Below are 21,432 nucleotides of genomic sequence, written 5' to 3' on the forward strand. Positions count from 1 at the left end.
ACGGAGATCCCCTACTTCAGGGTTATAAATTGGAAAAGTTGTCTGTGTGAGTACTGGTACAGAGGGAACAGTACAATTCATGTTCTAAGTTGTTGGCCTGGGGTCAACATAGTTACGTTGTGGTTTGTGCAGGGATAATAAAGTGCGAGCTTCCATTAATTACGAGTTGCATAATGAGTTTCCTAACCTAGTTCCATTGACAAATGGTCAATAATAAAGGGGTTGGATCATGCTTTGTCCATGCTTGAAAGGTTTCTGGTTATTTCTCCCAATTGCTCCTCTAAGCATTCTCCAAAATGCTTTTTACATATCTTGCTACAGAAACGTCAGCCAACGTTGAGAAAAGTCATGTTGCTCATGAGGTTAGCACTGGAGGGGAATGGATTGCCAGCCGGTTCTTGAGCTGCCAGACGTTAGAGAGGAAAGGAGGGTATAGGCCATGAAGTGGTAAGTTTGAGAATGTAAACCGGAGCTGAAGTAAGTCTTCAAAAAAATGATTATGGCTTACTTGGACCTGGTACAAGTCAGGATGAGGGGAGGTTTTGACAGGTAGTTGAACATTTGATTTCAAAGAAACAAAAACTCTTAGCTCATTTTAATTATTTATCCAACATTATGAATATGACATTCAGCAAAAATCAGCTGGGAATTCTCCTCAACTTTCAAACACCCAGTGGAATAGCAGACTGGAATTGAGAATGTTTACAAGTTTAATGCCGTTCCCAAAGGAACATTAAAACTTAAAAGAGGACACAGAATCACAGGAATTTTATCATGACTACTGGATCTGAGTAACATAAATCTACTGGAGTGCAGTGGGGAAGGTTGTGATTAGATTGGTCTGTTGTGTTGTTCTAGCCACTGGTCAACACCACCAGCCCCGCAGATCTCTTCCTTCACCTGTTCCACAACGCTGCCACTTCGGATGGCTAAATTATCACCTACTTACTAAGACACAGGTCCATGTCAGCACCCATTAGAACAAACCCATCAGTTCCAGCCCTTCTCTCCTTATTTCCCTGCATCACTACACCTTATTCTCTTTCCAATGTCATCATCTCCCTTCTGATTATCTTGCTGTTAACTGACATTTGGGGCATTTTGCAACAGACAGTTAATCAACCATCATATCACAGGGATGTGGGAGGAAAATGGAGCACCTGCATGTCACAGGGAAAACATGCAAACTCCACACAGACAGCATCAGAGGTCAGGATCAAAGCCAGATCAGCGGGGTTTGAAGCAGCAGCACTAAACTGCTGCACACCACAATGCTTAAATGTGAATAACAAAAACGACTCTCAAGACCTATTATGGCATCTGAAACAACGTTCTCACTCACTGTGCATTCATGAAAACTGGTGTCGCATGGTCCGCAGATACAAGGTATTATGAAACAATGCATAAGGAGACACCTCTGATTTTGTAACTAATAAACTCCCATCTTTCTTTTCAGTCACATAATCAATTATGATCCACTGCTGAGATAGCTAGCTCTGTTCTCTCAACACACATCAAAGTTGCTGGTGAACACAGCAGGCCAGGCAGCATCTCTAGGAAGAGGTATAGTCGACGTTTCGGGCCGAGACCCTTCATCAGGACTAACGGAAGGAAGATCTAGTAAGAGGTTTGAAAGTGGGAGGGGGAGGGGGAGATCCAAATGATAGGAGAAGACAGGAAGGGGAGGGATGGTGCCAAGAGCTGGACAGTTGATTGGCAAAAGGGATATGAGAGGATCATGGGACAGGAGGCCCAGGGAGAAGGAAAAGGGGGAGGGGGGAGGAACCCCAGAGGATGGGCAAGGGGTACAGTCAGAGGGACAGAGGGAGAAAAAGGAGAGTGAGAGAAAGAATGTGTGTATATAAATAAATAACGGATGGGGTACAAGGGGGAGGTGGGGCATTAGCGGAAGTTTGAGAAGTCAATGTTCATGCCATCAGGTTGGAGGCTGCCCAGACGGAATATAAGGTGTTGTTCCTTATATAAGTGTGGCTTCATCTTTACAGTAGAGGAGGCCGTGGATAGACATATCAGAATGGGAATGGGATGTGGAATTAAAATGTATGGCCACTGGGATATCCTGCTTTCTCTGGCGGACAGAACGTAGGTGTTCAGCAAAGCAGTCTCCCAGCCTGCGTCGGGTCTCGCCAATATATAGGAGGAGGCCACATCGGGAGCACCGGACGCAGTATATCACCCCAGCCGACTAACAGGTGAAGTGTCACCTCACCTGGAAGGACTGTTTGGGGCCCTGAATGGTGGTAAGGGAGGAAGTGTAGGGCATGTGTAGCACTTGTTCCGCTTACAAGGATAAGTGCCAGGAGGGAGATCAGTGGGGAGGGATGGGGGGGACGAATGGACAAGGGAGTCGTGTAGGGAGCGGTCCCTGGGGAAAGCAGGGGGGGAGGGAAAGATGTGCTTAGTGGTGGGGTCCCGTTGGAGGTGGCGGAAGTTACGGAGAATAATATGTTGGACCCGGAGGCTGGTGGGGTGGTAGGTGAGGACCAGGGGAACCCTATTCCTAGTGGGGTGGCAGGAAGATGGAGAGAGAGCAGATGTGCGTGAAATGGGGGAGATGCATTTGAGAGCAGAGCTGATGGTGGAGGAAGGTAAGCCCCTTTCTTTAAAAAAGGAAGACATCTCCCTCGTCCTGGAATGAAAAGCCTCATCCTGAGAGCAGATGCGGTGGAGACGATCCTTCCAGGTGAGGCGACACTTCAACGGGCTTCGGCGGTAAACGGAAAGAGGCGAGAGCGAAGCACCAACTCTTTTTTTTCTCCCCTCCACCTTACACGAATCGTCCCAGACAGACAGGACACGGTAACAAGCTAATGGTTTAAAAAGTTTGTTTGTTTGGCAAGGTAAGTGGGTGAGTATACTTATTTTTCCTGTTTCGTTCCTATAGAATTAGACAGCATGCCTGCAGGGTTAGTGCTTTGTTCAGGGTGTCAGATGTGGGAATCCTGGGTGACCTCCAGCCTCCCTGATGGCCACATCTGCGCCAGGTGCACCGAGTTGCAGCTCCTCAGAGACCGTGTTAGGGATCTGGAGCTGCAGCTTGATGACCTACTGCTTATTAGGGAAAGTGAAGAGGTGATAGACAGGAGCTACAGGGAGGTAGTCATCCCTAGGCTACAGGGGTCAGAAAACTGGGTCACTGTCAAGAGAGGGAAGGAAAATGCCCGGATAGTGGAGAGCACACCTGTGGTTGTCCCCCTCAGCAACAAATATCTTGTTCTAGATGCTGTTGAGGGGGATGACCTGACAGGGGACACCCACTGTGACCGGGTCTCTGGCACTGAGCCTGACACTGTTGTGCAGGAGAGAAGGAGGGAGAAGAGGAATGCGGTAGTCATAGGGGATTCCATAGTCAGGAGATTCTGTGAGCCTGATGGAGATACCCGCATGGTGTGTTGCCTCCCAGGTGCCAGGGTATGGGATGTCTCGGATCGGGTCCAGAATATTCTGATGGGGGAGGGTGAGCAGCCAGTTGACTTGGTACATGTTGGTACCAATGACATAGATAGGACAAAGGAGGAGGTCCTGAAGAGAGATTTCTGGGAGTTAGGAAGGAAGCTGAGAAGCAGGACCTCCAGGGTAGTAATCACGAGCTTGCTACCTGTGCAACGTGCTAGCGAGGGCAAGAATAGTAGGATCAGGCAGATGAATGCGTGGCTGAGAGTCTGGTGCAGGGGGCAGGGCTTCAGATTCTTGGATAATTGGGATCTCTTCTGGGGGAAGTATGACCTGTTCAAAATGGACAGGTTACACCTGAACCCAAAGGGGACCAGTATCCTGGCGGGAAAGTTTAATAGAGCTGTTAGGGAAGGTTTAAACTAATTTGGCAGGGGAATGGGAACCGGAATGATAGAGCGGAGGAAGGGGAAAACAGAAATAAATCTAACATAGTGAGCAGTAAAGATGTCAGGAAAGACAGGCAGGTGATGGGGCAAATTTGTAGCCATTGGGATGAGTTGCAGTGCAATAAAGTTGCAGTGAAATCAAAGCGAAAAGTACCAAATACTGGTCTTAAGGTGTTATACTTAAATGCACGCAGCATAAGGAATAAGGTGGATGATCTTGTCGTACAGCTACAGATTGGCAGGTATGATATTGTGGCCATCACTGAGACGTGGATAAAGGATGCATGTCTCTGGGAGCCAAACGTCCAAGGATACACGGTGTATCGGAAGGATAGGAAGGTAGGCAGAGGGGGAGGCATGGCTTTATTGGTAAGAAATTATATTAAATCATTAGAAAGAGGTGATATAGGATCGGAAGGTGCAGCACCTTTATGGGTTGAGCTAAGAAATCGCAGGGGTAAAAGGACCCTGATGGCAGTTATTTATAGGCCTCCAAACAGCTGCAGTGATGTGGACTACAAATTACAACAGGAAATAGAAAAGGCTTGTCAGAAGGGCAGTGTTATGATAATTGTGGGGGATTTTAACATGCGAGTGGATTGGGAAAATCAGGTCGGCACTGGATCTCAAGAGAGAGAATTTGTAGAATGTCTGTGAGATGGCTTTTTAGAACAGCTTGTTGTTGAGCCCACTACGGGATCGGCTGTACTGGATTGGGTATTGTGTAATGAACCGGAGGTGATTAGAGAGGTTGAGGTGAAGGAACCCTTCGGAGGCAGTGATCATAACATGATTGAGTTCACTGGGAAATTAGAAAAAGAGAAGCCGAAATCTGATGTGTCGGTATTTCAGTGGAGTAAAGCAAATTACAGTGGCATGAGAGAGGAACTGGCCAAAGTTGACTGGAAAGGGACACTGGCAGGAAAGACGGCACAGCAGCAGTGGCTGGAGTTTATGCGAGAAGTGAGGAAGGTGCAAAACAGGTATATTCCAAAAAAGAAGAAATTTTCGAATGGAAAAAGGATGCAACTGTGGTTGACAAGAGAAGTCAAAGCCAAAGTTGAAGCAAAGGAGAGGGCATACAAGGAAGCAAAAATTAGTGGGAAGACAGAGGATTGGGAAGTTTTTAAAACCTTACAAAAGGAAACTAAGAAGGTCATTAAGAGGGAAAAGACTAACTATGAAAGGAAACTAGCAAATAATATCAAAGAGGATACTGAAAGCTTTTTCAAGTAAAGAGTAAAAGACAGGTGAGAGTAGATATAGGACCAACAGAAAATGGTGCTGGAGAAATTGTAATGGGAGATATGGAGATGGCGGAGGAACTGAACGAGTATTTTGCATCAGTCTTCACTGAGGAAGACATCAGCAGTATACCGGACACTCAAGGGTGGCAGGGAAGAGAAGTGTGCGCAGTCACAATTACAACAGAGATAGTACTCAGGAAGCTGAGTAGTCTAAAGGTAGATAAATCTCCCGGACCAGATGGAATGCACCCTCGTGTTCTGAAGGAAGTAGCTGTAGAGATTGCGGAGGCATTAGCGATGATCTTTCAAAAGTCGACAGATTCTGGCATGGTTCCGGAGGACAGGAAGATTGCAAATGTCACTCCGCTATTTAAGAAGGGGGCAAGAAAGCAAAAAGGAAATTACAGACCCGTTAGCTTGACATCGGTGGTTGGGAAGTTGTTGGAGTCGATTGTCAAGGATGAGGTTACAGAGTACCTGGAGGCATATGACAAGATAGGCAGAACTCAGCATGGATTCCTTAAAGGAAATCCTGTCTCACAAACCTATTACAATTTTTTGAGGAAATTACAAGTAGGCTAGACAAGGGAGATGCAGTGGATGTTGTATATTTTGATTTTCAGAAGACCTTTGACAAGGTGTCACACATGAGGCTACTTAACAAGATACGAGCCCATGGAATTACGGGGAAGTTACACACATGGATAGAGCGTTGGCTGATTGGCAGGAAACAGAGAGTGGGAATAAAGGGATCCTATTCTGGTTGGCTGCCGGTTACCCGTGGTGTTCCACAGGGGTCCGTGTTGGGGCCGCTTCTTTTTACCTTGTACATCAACAATTTGGATTATGGAACAGATGGCTTTGTGGCTAAGTTTGCTGACAATACAAAGATAGCTGGAGGGGCCGGTAGTGCTGAGGAAACGGAGAGTCTGCAGAGAGACTTGGATAGATTGGAAGAATGGGCAAAGAAGTGGCAAATGAAATACAATGTCGGAAAATGTATGGTTATGCACTTTGGCAGAAGAAATAAACGGGCAGACTATTATTTAAATGGGGAAAAAATTCTAAGTTCTGAGATGCAACAGGACTTGGGAGTCCTCGTACAGGATACCCTTAAGGTTAACCTCCAGGTTGAGTCGGTGGTGAAGAAGGCGAATGCAATGTTGGCATTCATTTCTAGAAGAATAGAGTATAGGAGCAGGGATGTGATGTTGAGGCTCTAAGGCACTGGTGAGACCTCACTTGGAGTATTGTGGGCAGTTTTGGTCTCCTTATTTAAGAAAGGATGTGCTGACATTGGAGAGGGTACAGAGAAGATTCACTGGAATGATTCCGGGAATGAGAGGGTTAACATATGAGGAACGTTTGTCCGCTCTTGGACTGTATTCCTTGGAGTTTAGAAGACTGAGGGGAGACCTCATAGAAACATTTCGAATGTTGAAAGGCATGGAGAGAGTGGATGTGGCAAAGTTGTTTCCCATGACGGGGGAGTCTAGTACGAGAGGGCATGACTTAAGGATTGAAGGGCGCCCTTTCAGAACAGAAATGCAAAGGAATTTTTTTAGTCAGAGGGTAGTGAATCTATGGAATTTGTTGCCACGGGCAGCAGTGGAGGCCAAGTCATTGGGTGTACTTAAGGCAGAGATTGATAGGTATCTGAGTAACCAGGGTATCAAAGGTTATGGTGAGAAGGCCGGTGAGTGGGACTAAATGGGAAAATGGATCAGCTCGTGATAAAATGGTGGAGCAGACTCGATGGGCCGAATGGCCGACTTCTGCTCCTTTGTCTTATGGTCTTATGGTCTTATGGTCTTATGGACAGCAAATGCAATGCTAGCATTCACTTTGAGAGGACTAGAATATAAAAACAAGATGTAATGCTAAGACTTTATCAGGCACAGGTAAGGCCTCACTTGGAGTACTGTCAGCAGTTTTGAGCCCCTTAGCTAAGAAAGGATGTGCTGACCTTGGACAGAGCTCAAAGGAGGCTCATGAAAATGACTCCAGGAATGAAAGGCTTATCGTATGAGGAGCATTTGATGGCTCTGGACCTGTACTCGCTGGAACTTAGAAGAATGAGGGAGATCTTATTGAAACCTATCAAATGTTGAAAGTGTGGATGTGGAGAGGTCGTGTTTCCTATTGTGGCAGAGTCTAGGACCAGAAGGCCCAGCCTCAGATTTGAAGGACATCCATTTAGAAAGGAGGTGAGGAGGAATTTCTTTAGCCAAAGGTTGTGAATCTGTGGAATTCGTTGCCACAGACAGCTGTAGAGGCCAGGTTATTGGGTGCATTTATGGCGGGGGTTAATACGTTATTGATTAGTTAGGGCATGAAAGGTTACAGAGAGAAGGCAGGAGAATGGAATTGAGAGGGAAATGGATCAGTCATGATGAAATGGTGGAGCAGACTCGATGGGCTGAATGGCCTAATTCTGCTCCTATGTCTTATAACCTTATGTGGACAGGAATAGCTTGTCAGCTTAAAACTCTACTAGCCCAGGTTATGTCCTCGGTGAAGATGTTCATTTTTGAATGAGACTGATAATATATGATGAGGTTCTGCAATGTAAAAACCATGGAGAGATCCACAAAGTACAATCAGCCTAAATGGGGTGCTGAAGAACAGGGCAAGTGATGGTACAATCAAAAATAAGCAGCATCAGTTAAAGTAGTAAATGAAAGGACAATAAAGTAAGGGTAGAAAGAGGGACAAGACTGAGAGACAGAAAACGGAGCAGAAATTTTTAAAAATTGAAGTTTTATTTTAACTTCTGATAATAACCTGATGGAATGTGAATCTGTACTTGTAAAATAGTGTGTCCAAGCTGCTGGAACAAATGGACTTTATTTTGTCGAGTTACTTTGTCAGAAATGTAATGCTTTGTAACATCTACTGAGTAAATGCCAAGATTATTTTTTTCACACAGGATTGGAAGGGAAACTTTAATCTGTGTTTACCTGCACTATTTACCTCACTGTTATAACATTAAAAAATATGACCACTTTTTTTTGGTATAAAATGCACGTTGCAGCCTTCCACAACAGTAATGAGACATAAACAATAACTCCATGATCCGCTGACCACATAAACAATTAATGCAGCAAGCTCAATTAAAATTTAAAAAAGATAAAGGTCTCAAAGGAAAGAAACAACAAGCATTAGATATTAGATCACAAACATCATGCAGAACAATAAAATCAATTAACAGCGAATACATAGCCAGGATCTACATTAAAGATAATGGGTATTACTCAAACATTCAGAGGGGAGCTGGCCGCAAGCAGTCTGGTGCTGGAACCAGATTAAGACTGACAGCACGGATTCCACAGTCTGGATGTCTTGTCACAACATGGCCGTTCATAAAACCCAACCTGAAATATGCAAACCCAGGCAGGGTGTGGCTGTTCCTCAGGTGGAGATGAGATCGGTCCTATGCCAGAAGGATGAATGGAGAGAAACAGGACACCATCCCCAGTGAAGAAGCGCGGAGGGTGAGGAGGTGGAGATGGAGATTCCTCCATGACTTTCCAGCTCAGCAATGCGCACTTTCCTGCTGAAGACCCTGGGTGCAGCCCTCTTCTGCAACATCAACACCAATTGATCAGTGCAGTTTAAAGAGGCAGGCACACCCACCATCATCTCCTGCTCCACCCCTCCACAACAGAACTTCCTTCACAAATAGTGAGGTCAAAACTATTGGGTTAGTTGATATTCACATGCAAACATACTCAGATAGCACAGAAAATAATACCATAAGACCATCAATAAGGAGCAGAATTGGACTACTCAGTCCATCAAGTGTGCCTGGCCATTCCATCATGGATGATTTATGATCCCTTTCAACCTAATTCTCCTGCCTTCTCCCCCTAAACTTTGACACCCTTACTAATCAAGAACCTATCAACCTCCGCTTTAATATACCCAACAACCTGGCCTCCACAGGTCTGCGGCAATGAATTCAACAGATTCACCACCCTCAGGCTAAAGAAATTCCTACTTTTCTAAAAGAATGTCCTTCTATTCTGAGGCTGTGCCCTCTGTTCTGAGACTCCTCCACAATAGGAAACATCCTCTATCTTGGCCTTTCAATATTCAATAGGTTTCAATGGGATACTCCCTTATTCTTCTAAACTCCAACGAGTCCAGGCACAGAGCCATCAAACACTCCTCATACATATAACATGTTGTTTCTAAACACTTCACAGTAAAAATTTTATTTTCAATTAATTAAGATATATTAAATTGTATGTATGTTATTCACATAAAAATCAACTTCTCCAAGCCATTTCTTCCCTTGATTTCAACAGGTCAGTTCAATCTGTTGACGGTCCAGGCCACATGCTGGAAAATCCAAGGAATTGAGCATTGTCCCCACTGGACCTCAATCCACCAAGGTGCCACAGGCATCGAGCCAATCTGACACTATTAAAGCACAAAATTGGACCATTGTATTTGATTATGAGTAGCATTTTCAACAATCCAGTATGTCAGAAATATTGCTTCTCTAACAGCTCATCTAATTATAGTTACACAATTATAGTCCAAATAAATATTTTTACATTGCTCCAGTGTACTTTCTGATCTGACAGAACAGCAATGCTGGAAACTTCAGCAGAACGGCCAGCATCCCTGGAGAAAGAAACAAAATCTAAATTTCATTTCAATACGTCCTAAAACAATAATGTGTTCACTTCTAATTCTTCTTATGAAACACCTCCAATCTGCAAAGTTAACAGTTTCACTCTCCACAGATGCTGCTTGACCTGCCGAGTATTTTAATGTCAAATTTCCAGCACCTGCAGCATTTTGTCTTTGAACTCTGTGACATCTGAAGTTCTCATCTACTTCCTTCTGCAACTCTGCTGCAATACCACACTTAGTGTCTCGCACCCATTATAAAGATGTACTTATTCTAACTGAAGAGAGCAGATGCTAGAAGACCAGAGCTACACACACAAAATGCTGGAGGAACTCAGGCTGAGACCCTTCATGAATCAACTCTTTATTCCCTTCTATGGATGCTGCCTGACCTTTTGAGCTGCTCCAGGAGTTGGTGTGTGATATATTATTTCAGCATGTTATGCGCATCACCCCTTGCTTGTGCTTCTTCTATTCACTTGACCAATAGTCAATCTCTTCAGGAGAATTTTATTTCTCCTTGAAGATGAAAATACTTCAACTGAGCCCTCATGTAAGCTCTTCTGATGTCAATTCAAGTTCATCGTGACTTTTACTGCAAACAAAAGGTTATTCATTTTTATTGTCACCCACTCGTTAACAAGAATGTCCAGGTCAGAATAGATAAAATAGAAAATCTAAAACTATTGAAACATACAAGTAATCCAACACCCTAGAGAATCTAAAACTACTGGAGATTTGATAGAGGTGTACAAAATCATGAGGGGTATAGATAGGGTAAATGAAAGCAGGCTTTTTCCACTGAGGTTGGGTGGGACTACAACGAGAGGTCATGGGTTAAGGTTAAAAGGTGAGAAGTTTAAGGGGGAACAGGAGGGGAAACTTCTTCACTCAGAGAGGCATGAGAGTGTGGAATGAGCTTCCAGCACAACTGGTGCATGGAAGCTCGATTTCAACGTTTCAAAGAAGTTTGGATGGGTACATGGATGGTAGTGGCAAGGAGGGCAGTTTAAATGGTTTCGCATGGATTAGATGGGCCAAAAGGCCTGTTTCTGTGCTGTCTGTATGACTCTGTTGTTGAGAAATGAGTTGATTGAACTCACATAGTGGACACTGAGCAAATGTACAATGCACCTCTTATGACCTCAGCATATTCCATGAAGGATTACTGCAAGAAAGGTGCTTTATAGTGCAGGGGAGGCTTCCTGCTTTACAAATAACTGTAAAGAAATTCTGCCATACATTTTTAAAGAATTTTTCAATATGATAATATCAATAGCAAGTCATTCATTCATTAATGATTGGATATGGTACACATTCAATTAGTTTGATTATTTGTAGTATTAATGTGAATGGTAAATGATATAAAATTATAGTAAGTGCAGCTATGCAAAATGAGTAGCTATCAAAAATGGAGGTTTTCTGATTTACAGGAAAATAATCGGCTTACAGAGAGTTCAGAGGAACAGAACACTTATATAACCTGGGGCTGCCGGACCAGCAATGTGAAAAGTGCAGCAGCTAATTTACACACACAATAAAGTCTCATGAAAGCAATGAAGCAGAGACCTAATATTAATTTTCTGGAGACATTCACCGAGGAACTAAGACTTGGCCTGGTCTCCAAGAAGGGTTCTCTGCTCTGCCAATAAATACCACAGCAGAGAGGGTGGTTACTACCCCGGTCTCACAACTCATCCAAGCGACTCTGTTCATCCGAGGTAAGCAAAACTACTTCACTGATGCAATAAATAATGCATTCTTCTCAAGCAACACACATCAAAGTTGCTGGTGAACGCAGCAGACCAGGCAGCATCTCTAGGAAGAGGTACAGTCAACGTTTCAGGCCGAGACCCTTCGTCAGGACTAACTCAAAGTTATACTTCCAAAGAATGAGACAAATGGAGAATGCTTGGTATGTTTTAATTTAAACTGCTGTGGGAATCATGCAGAATGCAACAGAAAATTGCCACAAAGGTGTAGATGAAAGGCCATAACAGATTACACAATAGAGCAGGTTTTAATTTTGTTCCTTACCCAGTGCTGGTTAGGCAATTTAAATTAGCTTAGCTAGCAAAATAGACTTCTGAAGTGTGCTATGGGGGTGGAGTAAGGCAGGGGACTTGAAGTATGAAGCAATTGTACACACAACGCCAGTTCACGCTCAGTAGCCGGCTGTACAGAATAGGTACAGATCATTTGGCTGAACTCTGTACTTGGCAACTGTGGGCACACAGTGTCTGAACACAAAGCTTACTGTCAATGTAATGTAAAGAGGGAAAACTTAACCAGCAGATAAAGCCCATGCTATTAAAGAGCTGATAACATGTTTACTTGAAGTTTAGCTTTGTGTTGAGTGCACTGAAAAAGTCTGCGGAACAGTGAGGCAAGAACAGGGTGTGCAACGAATTGGACAATGTCACTAGCCCAAGCCCTACAGAACAAACAACTTGTTTCTGCACTCTGTGAAACAAGAAACAAATGGCAGCTTGAAAATACCCCAAAAAAGATAAATTGGGAGGTGGAGTGAGATTAATTTTCACAAGGGTATTGAGTATATTCTTGCACTAGAGTGAATAATTGCAGATTTGAATTCTCCAATATAATGCTTATGTTTCCTGGATGTCACTCTATCTAGGGCTGTTAAACTAAGCAAGAACATTCATGGCTACAACAACATGCACTTACGATGCCGACAGATATAGAACAAATATTGAAAGATTTATTTTCAAGTCAAATACAATAGCAACAACAAGAATTGTCATATATATATATTTGTCCAGGAGATGCATGGAAGTGTTGTTTAAGTACAAGGGATTGCAGTTGGACTGAAGAGAATAGCTTCCCGCGCCTCCCCCCCCCCACCGGCTTTCCACAGCGACCATTCCCTACACGACCCCCTTGCCATTCGTCCCCCCCATCCCTCCCCACCGATCTCCCTCCTGGCACTTATCCTTGTAAGCGGAACAAGTGCTACACATGCCCTTACACTTCCTCCCTTACTACCATTCAGGGCCCCAGACAGTCCTTCCAGGTGAGGCAACACTTCACCTGTGAGTCGGCTGGGGTGATATACTGCGTCCGGTGCTCCCGATGTGGCCTCCTATATATTGGTGAGACCCAACACGGATTGGGAGATCGTTTCGCTGAACACCTACGCTCTGTCCGCCAGAGAAAGCAGGATCTTCCAGTGGCCACACATTTTAACTCTACATCCCATTCCCATTCTGATATGTCTATCCACGGCCTCCTCTACTGTAAAGATCAAGCCACACTCAGGTTGGAGGAACAACACCTTATATTCCGTCTGGGTAGCCTCCAACCCGATGGCATGAACATTGACTTCTCAAACTTCCACTAATGCCCCACCTCCCCCTTGTGCCCCATCCGTTATTTATTTATATACACACATTCTTTTTCTCTCTCTCCTTTTTCTCCCTCTGTCTCCCTCACTATACCCCTTGCCCATCCTCTGGTTTTCCCTCCCTTCCCCTCCCCCTTTTATTTCTCCCTAGGCCTCCTGCCCCATGATCCTCTCATATCCGTTTTGCCAATCAACTGTCCAGCTCTTGGCTCCATCCCTCCCCCTCCTGTCTTCTCCTATCATTTTGGATCTCCTCCTCCCCCTCCCACTTTCAAATCTCTCACTAGCTCCTTTCAGTTCGTCCTGACGAAGGGTCTCGGCCCGAAATGTCAACTGTACCTCTTCCTAGAGATACTGCCTGGCCTGCTGCATTCACCAGCAACTTTTATGTGTGTTACTTGAAATTCCAGCATCTGTAGATTTCCTTGTGTTTGAGCTTTGGTCTTCTCCACACTTTGCTGAACAAACTTTCAGTTTGCTGAGTACCAGATCTCTGGCAAGCCAAATCCAACAGACACTTACTGACACAAACAAACTTAAAGGGAAAAGAAGTCTAGACAGAGGCACTATGAGAAATGAATCACTGAGCCTAAAGACAAGGAAGTTGCTGACCTGCTACCCACCCTTGAACATGCAAATTATTTATACACCTTATAATAAAGCACAACAATAGAGCACAGCTCATTACAGTGATCTTATCAGCTAATGAAATCTAAAGACCAACAGTAATTTACCTGATTACAAGGTTAGTACTTAGACAAAATGTAATTCAAAGACTGGTAGAGCACTTTGAAGCACGCTTTATCTGAATTTTAATCCTTTAATTTGTCCTAATTAAAGTAAAATGGAGAAAAAAATCAAATTAGGAAAGAAATGTCCAATTGTGACACAAGAGAATGGAGCTGGGCCTGGTGTTGTTTGTCATCTACATCATTGATCTGGATGAAAATATGGTAAACTACATCAGCAAAGTTGCAGATTACATCAAAATAGGGGGCTTAGTGGAAAGTGAGGGAAACTATCAAACTTGCAGTGGGCTCTGGACCAGCTGGAAAAATGGGCTGGAATATGGCAGATGGAATTGAATGCAGACAAGTGTTAGGTGTTGCACCTAGGAAGGAAACAAAACAGGATAGGACTTACACGATGAATGGTAGGGCACTTGGGAGTGTGGTACAACAAAGGGATGAATACAGATCCATAATTCCTTGGAAGTGGCATCACAGATATATAGGGTCATAAAGAGAGCTACTGGCATATTGGGCATCATAAATCTTTGGGTACAGGAACTGGAATGTTATGTTGAAGTTGAATAAGACATTGGTGAACAAATTCTGGTCACTTACCTACAGGAAAGATATCAGTAAGATAGAAAAAGTACAGGGAAAATTTACAAGGATGTTAACAAGATTCAAGACCTGAGTTATACAGAACGGTTAAATAAATTAAGACTTTTTACCCTGGAGCATAGGAGAATGAGAGGAGATTTGATAGAGGTATACAAAATTATGAGGGGCATAGACAAGGTAAATGCAAGCAGGCTTTTTACACTGAGGTTGGATGAGACTAGAACTAGAGGTTTTATGTTCAGAGTGAAAAGTGAAATATTTAAGGGGAACATGACAAGGTAACTTCTTCACTCAGACAGTGGTGAGCGAGTGGAACAAGCTGCCAATAAAATGGATACATGTTCAATTACAACATTTAAGAGAAGGTTGGATAAGCACATGGATGGGAGGGGTAGGAAGGGCTATGGTCCAGGTGCAAATTGATGGGACTAGGCAGAATAACAGTTGGGCATGGACTAGATGGGCTGAAAGGCCCATTTCTACAATGCAGTGGTCTACAGCTCTAAAAGGTTTAATTTGCTCTAATTTTAAGTTATACACAAATCACAATCATTTTCTGTCAATTGGTTCTGTTATTAAGACTAAAACATATAGAAGAAGAATTAGGCCATTTAGCCCACAAAGGCTGCTCCAACATTCCACCATTGGGTGATTTGTTTACGACTCCACTCTCCCACCTTCTCCCTGCAACCTTTGACCTCTTTACCAATCAAAAGCCTATTGGTCTCTGCCCCAAATATACACAACCATATGGCCTCCACAGCCAATGAATTCCACAGATGTATCACCTGGTGGCATAAGAAATTCCTCTTCATCTCAGTTTTAAAGACTTCACTTTAATCTGAGGCTGTGCCTGCAGATTATCGACTCTCCTACCAACGGACACATCCGCCTCACTTCCATCCTGTCCAGGACTTGCAATATCTGATAGGTTTCAATGAGATCCCTATCATTTTTCTGAATTCCAACGAATATGGGCTCAGAAACATCAAAAATCAGTCCATGAAGAGTTGGATTTTGAGTGTCCTTCAAGTTGTTCAGCCTCAGATAATGCTCTCTCCAGGCCACCACAGTTAACTAAAACACTGCCTTCACACGGGCAGTATCATTCACAGATCTCACCTGAAAAAAGCGAGATCTGCCGCCGCAGGCTGCAGCGAAGGCCAAGTATGTGGGTTTACTTAAGGCGGAAGTTGATAGTTTACTGATCGGTCAGGACATCAAAAGATATGGCGACAAGGCAGGTGTATTGCGTTGAGTGGGATCCAGGGTCAGCCATGATGGAATGGTGGAGCAGACTCCACGGGCTGGATGGCCTAATTCTGCTCCTATGTCTTTATGGTACTGTATAAGGCAACTTCTGTGCATTGCAAATGTAAGCAAGATGGTTACAGTTCATTGACCTGAAATATTAATTGTATTTCTCGTTCCATAGAAATACATATGTTTTTTAAAATTGAAAACATTCTGATCTGTGTGTGGAAAGGGGCACAGTTCAGGTTTTCCGCCCAACTGTTAACAATTTCTCTTTCCACGGATGTTGCCCCGCCTTCTGAACGTTTCCAGCGTTGTCTATTTCTGCCTCGGAAAAAAAGGGCATGGCTTTACTGAGCTCGTTCTGATTCAGTACAACTTTAGCGTCCTTTATCTCCGCTGGGTATTCCGTCTATATCCTGCGTCTCAGCTCTCCTTGAACGCGACCATTTCCCAAAGCTAGCGCTTCCTAAAGCGCAACATCCATCTTTACCAAATCTCAAAACACACGCACTCGCCAAACAGCATGTCCACTCGTTCAACTGACATTCTCATTAAAAACGGCCCTGTACCCTCAGCGAACGTCAGTACAAGGCTCTCATTCAGCGAAGTTCATCCCAAACCGGAGGAAAAAACAATCCACGCCCCTTTGAGATCTACATGCACTGTTCCTCAGCTATGAAGTAAGGAATCGGGAGATACCGGGTAACCGGAAAATAGGAATCTAAAATTTAGGTCTGTACTGTATACGATAATCCAAACGCTGTCTCTGCTCCAGTAACAAGGGCATGACGCCTAACAAATCCACCACAAAACCTCTTCTTTTCATATCCGAGAGTACACTGCTGGTGTGATTGGAATTTGTGAAAAGCTCGTTGACATTCAATGCGCAGTTCTGGCGGTTGCAGAAAACATAACGGGAGAAGGTTCCAAGCACAGATTAAGTGCATTTGTTAAGGTACAGAAACAACTTTTAACAGCCACAGAACTGTTTCGCAAAACGGCTGTGGCACCTACTGGATGCGCATCTCAAAATCCGCTCCAGAGCATTATGGAAATGAAAATGCAATTGTTGTTTTTGGGTCAATAAGTCATTAGTATTTAAATCCGAAGAGGCAAACAAATGTCATAAACGCGGCCGTAAAAAACGCATGGTTAGTCGTACCGTAAAATAGTTGAATATTAAGCAGGCTGTTTCGCTTTGATATTTTACCTACACCGCGAATATCAAAGGTGTACATTTTCCACATGACGTGCTGTATTTGTTGCATTTTGGTTACAACTTTTATCTGCAATAATCCCAATGTACTGTATTACATACATTTCTCATATCAGATTAGAAGTGCACCTAAAAAAATCTCCCTCAGGAGGGCAGGACGCCCCAACACAGTCACAACCGCTGAACGTGAAAATAAACTCGGATGAGTGTACAGTTAATGCGATGCCAGGATACCGTTAATTCTGTCGCTTGCCGCGCGGGATTCGATGCAAACTCGGCTAAACCCGCATCAATGCAACGCTCACACAAAAACAAAATGCTGGAGGAACTCAGCAAGTCAGGCAGCATCTCTGGAGGGGAATAAACAAACAACATTTTGGGCCGAGACCCTTCATCATTCCCCTCCAGCTGATTTGCTGAGTTTCTTCCGCATTATTTTTGTGTGTGCCGCTCAAGGTTTTCAGCACCTGCGGAATCCCTTCTGTTTATAAATGCATCGATGAAGAAAAATCTCAAATAAATCAGCAGAGGAATTAAAAGTGCTATTTTCCGTTTGCTATCTGATAAGATTTCTATGCTGTTTTAAGTGGACAACTAGTACTGATGGTAAAAATAAATTACATTGCACTATATGGAAGCAGTCATGTTCATTTAAATCGTTGACCTTTTATTCCCGATGCACATAAATTCACTGAATTAACGATGCGCGACTGGTAGTTTCGGTCGCTACCAGCAGTAATTTACAGAGATTTAACACATAGAGATTTTGCATTCTTGCACATGGCGAGGAAATCGATACTGCATCCGATCTCACTGCAGCACGGGAAGTCGACCTCGGCAGCAGCTCACTCCCGGAGCCAAGCAGAAGATGAAATCTATCAAATACGCTTTAACAGAAAATAAAGTCACAACCTACCGGTCGCCTCTGGTCACCCCCGTGGTTGTCTCTGCAAAAGCCGCTGCGAGCATCACAACAGATAATCTCCCATAACACTACAGAGTAAATGCATTCGAACTGCAGTCCACACCTCCAGTTAGTTTAAAAAAATATAGCGCAGACTGGATTCCAAGATCGGCAAACGGCAGCGGAGGTCGGAAGCTTCAGCGCAGTGTTCCGCTGTCAAATCAGACACTCAAGACACTGAATATTCCTGGAAGTGTCAATCCTTAAAGGAGCCAGCCGAAGTGACGCCACTCATTCCTGCCCCTTCTACAGCCACTTTGGCAGCATAGGATCCCATGAGGAACGGACAAGCGCATCAGATCTTGAGCATTTGCTCTGGGCAGAGCCCTGGTCTATTGATCACTTATTTACTGAGACATTATGGAATGGTGCAAATAGGTGGTAGGATTTATATCTACAACAAAGGGCAACAATCAAACATCAGATGAAGATGCAGGAAATCTTTCCCATCTAACATATACATCATCCAGAAACACCCCTGAAACGGGTGCAGGCCTCTGGTAATTTGAAAGGATATGACCTTCAGCATTGCATAGTGTTTGGACAATTTTTCGGGTGCCTTAGAGCTAGCAGAGACAACTTGTTGCCAGTGGGCTATGAGCTGACAGCCCTAATCCTGACCTCAGGTGCTATCTCTGTGGAATTTTCACATTCTCTCTGTGACCATGTTACTCCCCCCTCCTCCCCAGGTGTTTCAGTTTCCTGAAGATGTGCAGGTTTCTAGGTTAAATTGCCCCTGGTGCATAGATGCATGATAGAATCTGTGAGTAACTGATAAGAATGTGGGAATAATAAAATAGGTGGGGGCAGGATTTACATAAAAAAGGATGCTTGATGTTTGGTACGGATTCAGTGGGCCAAAGGGTCTCTTTCTGTCATGGTCCGGTCTGTGAAGTCCACATTCCGGTTCACGGTCCGGTCCATTGATCCTTATTCCAGGTTTTCCCTTGTCCTGTTGTATGCCTTAATTGAGGCACATGTTTCTCATTTTGGGCTGGCTACATAAACAGCTCCTGGGTTCAGCTTCAGTTGCTGGACTGTTCCATTCCCTTCCCCTTCCTTCTGAAGCCTCGCCTGCTACCTTCACCTCTAACGCCGTCAGGTTCAACTGCCAGGGCAAGATCGGGGCCTTGCTGTGTCTAGATAAGGAACTGTCTTTTGTTATTTGGAACTGTCTCTTTGTGTACTCGCCTTTGCTAGGTAGGTCCGGCCGTTTGCCGCTACCTTGAGTTGGGAACTGTCTCTGTGTCCAAGCCTTTGCTAGGTAGGTCCGGTCGTTTGCCGCTACCTTGTATTATGAACCATCTCTTTGTGCCCTCGTCTCTGCTAGGTAGATCCAGCCGTTTGCCGCTACCTTGAGTGGAGATCTGTCTCTCAGTGTTCTGTATATGAGTCCCGGCCCTTAGTCTTGCTCCCTAGGAGGGGTTCTGACTCTGTGTTCCATGTTCCTGTTCTCCCTCGACCAAGGCTCTGCGTTCCTGTTTTCGTCTTGTCCATGTGCCTCACCCAGCCCGGTGCTGGGGTTCCCTCATCCTGTCCAGGAGTCTCACGTCCAGTCCTGTTGCCACTCCTCGTCCTGTAGCCACGACTTGTCCTAACCTAGATCCGTGGTCCGAGCCCGAGTCAAGACCCAGGTGTCGGGTCCCTGTCCGGTCTCTGGCTTGGAGTCCTTGTCCTGGTTCCGCTTTCCTAGTCAAGTCCTAGTCCCATCCAGGGTCTGTGTCATGTCCAGCGTCGTTTCTTCCCCACTTCCCTTGCTTGCTTGACACACCTGATTCCCTTCCTAGTACTTCAGTCTGTGTCTTGCATTGGGGTCCACACTTGCTCTGCACCTATGACACTTTCCTCTCTGTCACCCTGCGACCTTAAAAGGTCCAGCAGCATTCATTAAAAGTGGCTCTACTGAACGAGTTTAACCCTGAGTGTGGCTCAGCTGATAAAGGCAAACATCAGTCAGACACACAATTGCACTGAACTTGCAGTGGATACATGCCACCACTTCACGCTGAAAACTTACCAATCTTCAACCCATAACCAGGGAGAAAATTCAAAAATCAGAGACCCAGAACAACTTGGGAGTCCTCGAGCAGGATTCTCTGAAGGTTAACTGGCAGATTGGATCAGTGGTAAGGAAGGCAAACGCAATGTTAGCATTCATTTCGCAAAGACTAGAATACAAAGGCAAGGATGTAATGGTAAGACTTTATAAGGCATTGGTCAGACCACACTTAGAGTACCGTGAGCAGTTTTGGGCCCCTTACCTAAGAAAAGATATGCTGCCATCAGAGAGGGTCCAGAGGAGGTTCACAAAAATGATCTCAGAAATGAAAGGGTTAATGCAAGAGGAGTGTTTGTTGGCTCTGGGCCTGTATTCATGAGTTTAGAAGAATGGGGGGGGGAAGGGATCTTACTGAAACCTATCGAATACTGGAAGATCGAGAGAGTGTGGACGTGGAGAGGATGTTTCCTATAGTGGAGAGTCTAGGACCAGAGGACACAGCCTTAAAATAGAAGGGCATCCCTTTAGAAACAGAGATGAAGAGGGATTTCTTTAGCCTGAGGGTGGAGAATCTTGAATTCATTACACACACTCTGTGAAGGCCAAGTCATTGGGTATATTATAGTAGAGGTTGACTGGTTTTTGATTAGAAGGGTACCAAAGATTACAGGACGAAGCCAGAAGAATAGGGTTGAGAAGGATAATAAATCAGCCATGATGGAATAGCAAGGCAGACTCAATGGGCTGAATAGCCCAATTCTGCTCCTATGACTTATGATCTTATTTTCTGTACTATCTGAGTGTGTTTGCATGTGAATGTCAATTAAACCAATAGATTTGACCTCACTATTTGTGAAGGCAGTTCTGTTGTGGAGGGGTGGAGCAGGAGAGGATGGTAGGTATGCCCGCCTTTTTAAATCTCACTGATATCACAGAAGAGGGCTGTACCCAGGTTCTTTTGCAGGAAAGTGCATATTGCTCAGCTGGGGAGTTATGGAGGAATCTCCACTTAGAACCGTCCATCACCGCCTCCTCAACTTACATACTTCTTCACTGGGGATGGTGTCCCATTTGCCTCCATTCACTCTCTACTTTTTGAATGCTTTTCCATTCAAGGGCATTGATGCTTCCCTGCCAGGCTGTGATGCAAACAGTCAGTATACTTTCCACCATGCATCTATATAAGTTTGTCAAAGTTTTAGATGGTTGCCAAAGTTTTAGATGACATGCTGAATCTTTGCAAACTTCTAGGAAATTAGAGGGGCTGCCATGCCTACTTTATAATGGCCTTTGCATGTTGGACCTGGGAATTTACAGAGGCTGGCCCTCTCCACTGATCCTTTGGTTATGACTGGCTCATGGACCTCAGGTTTCATTCTCCTATAATCAAGAATCAGTTCTTTAGTTTTGTGGCATCATTCAGCCAGCTTTTGAGGAGTGCATAAAGCCTCTGGCAATTTTGAGATTTTGGAGGTAAATTTTAAGGATAGGCTCCTGGAACTGGAATCTGTAGAGGATTCAAAAGCTCTGCA

At 44.3% G+C, this 21,432-nt stretch overlaps 1 protein-coding gene across 4 annotated transcripts in view; it reads right to left on the reverse strand.

Annotated features, from left to right (window-relative positions):
- LOC134351697 (contactin-1-like) overlaps positions 1–21,432 on the reverse strand; it is a 752,292-nt gene that overhangs the window by 511,738 nt on the left and 219,122 nt on the right. The window contains exon 1 of one of the 4 annotated variants that reach the window (XM_063058215.1): positions 17,850–18,073. The exons of 2 other annotated variants lie outside the window; for them this stretch is intronic. The gene's annotated coding sequence lies outside the window, so the exon portion shown is untranslated. Of the gene's footprint in view, positions 1–15,252; positions 15,270–17,849; positions 18,074–21,432 lie in introns of those variants that run through there. One more of the 4 variants, XM_063058222.1, reaches the window with a different exon arrangement.

Source organism: Mobula hypostoma, chromosome 9, assembly GCF_963921235.1.
Source record: "Mobula hypostoma chromosome 9, sMobHyp1.1, whole genome shotgun sequence".
Taxonomy (NCBI): Eukaryota; Metazoa; Chordata; class Chondrichthyes; order Myliobatiformes; family Myliobatidae; genus Mobula; species Mobula hypostoma.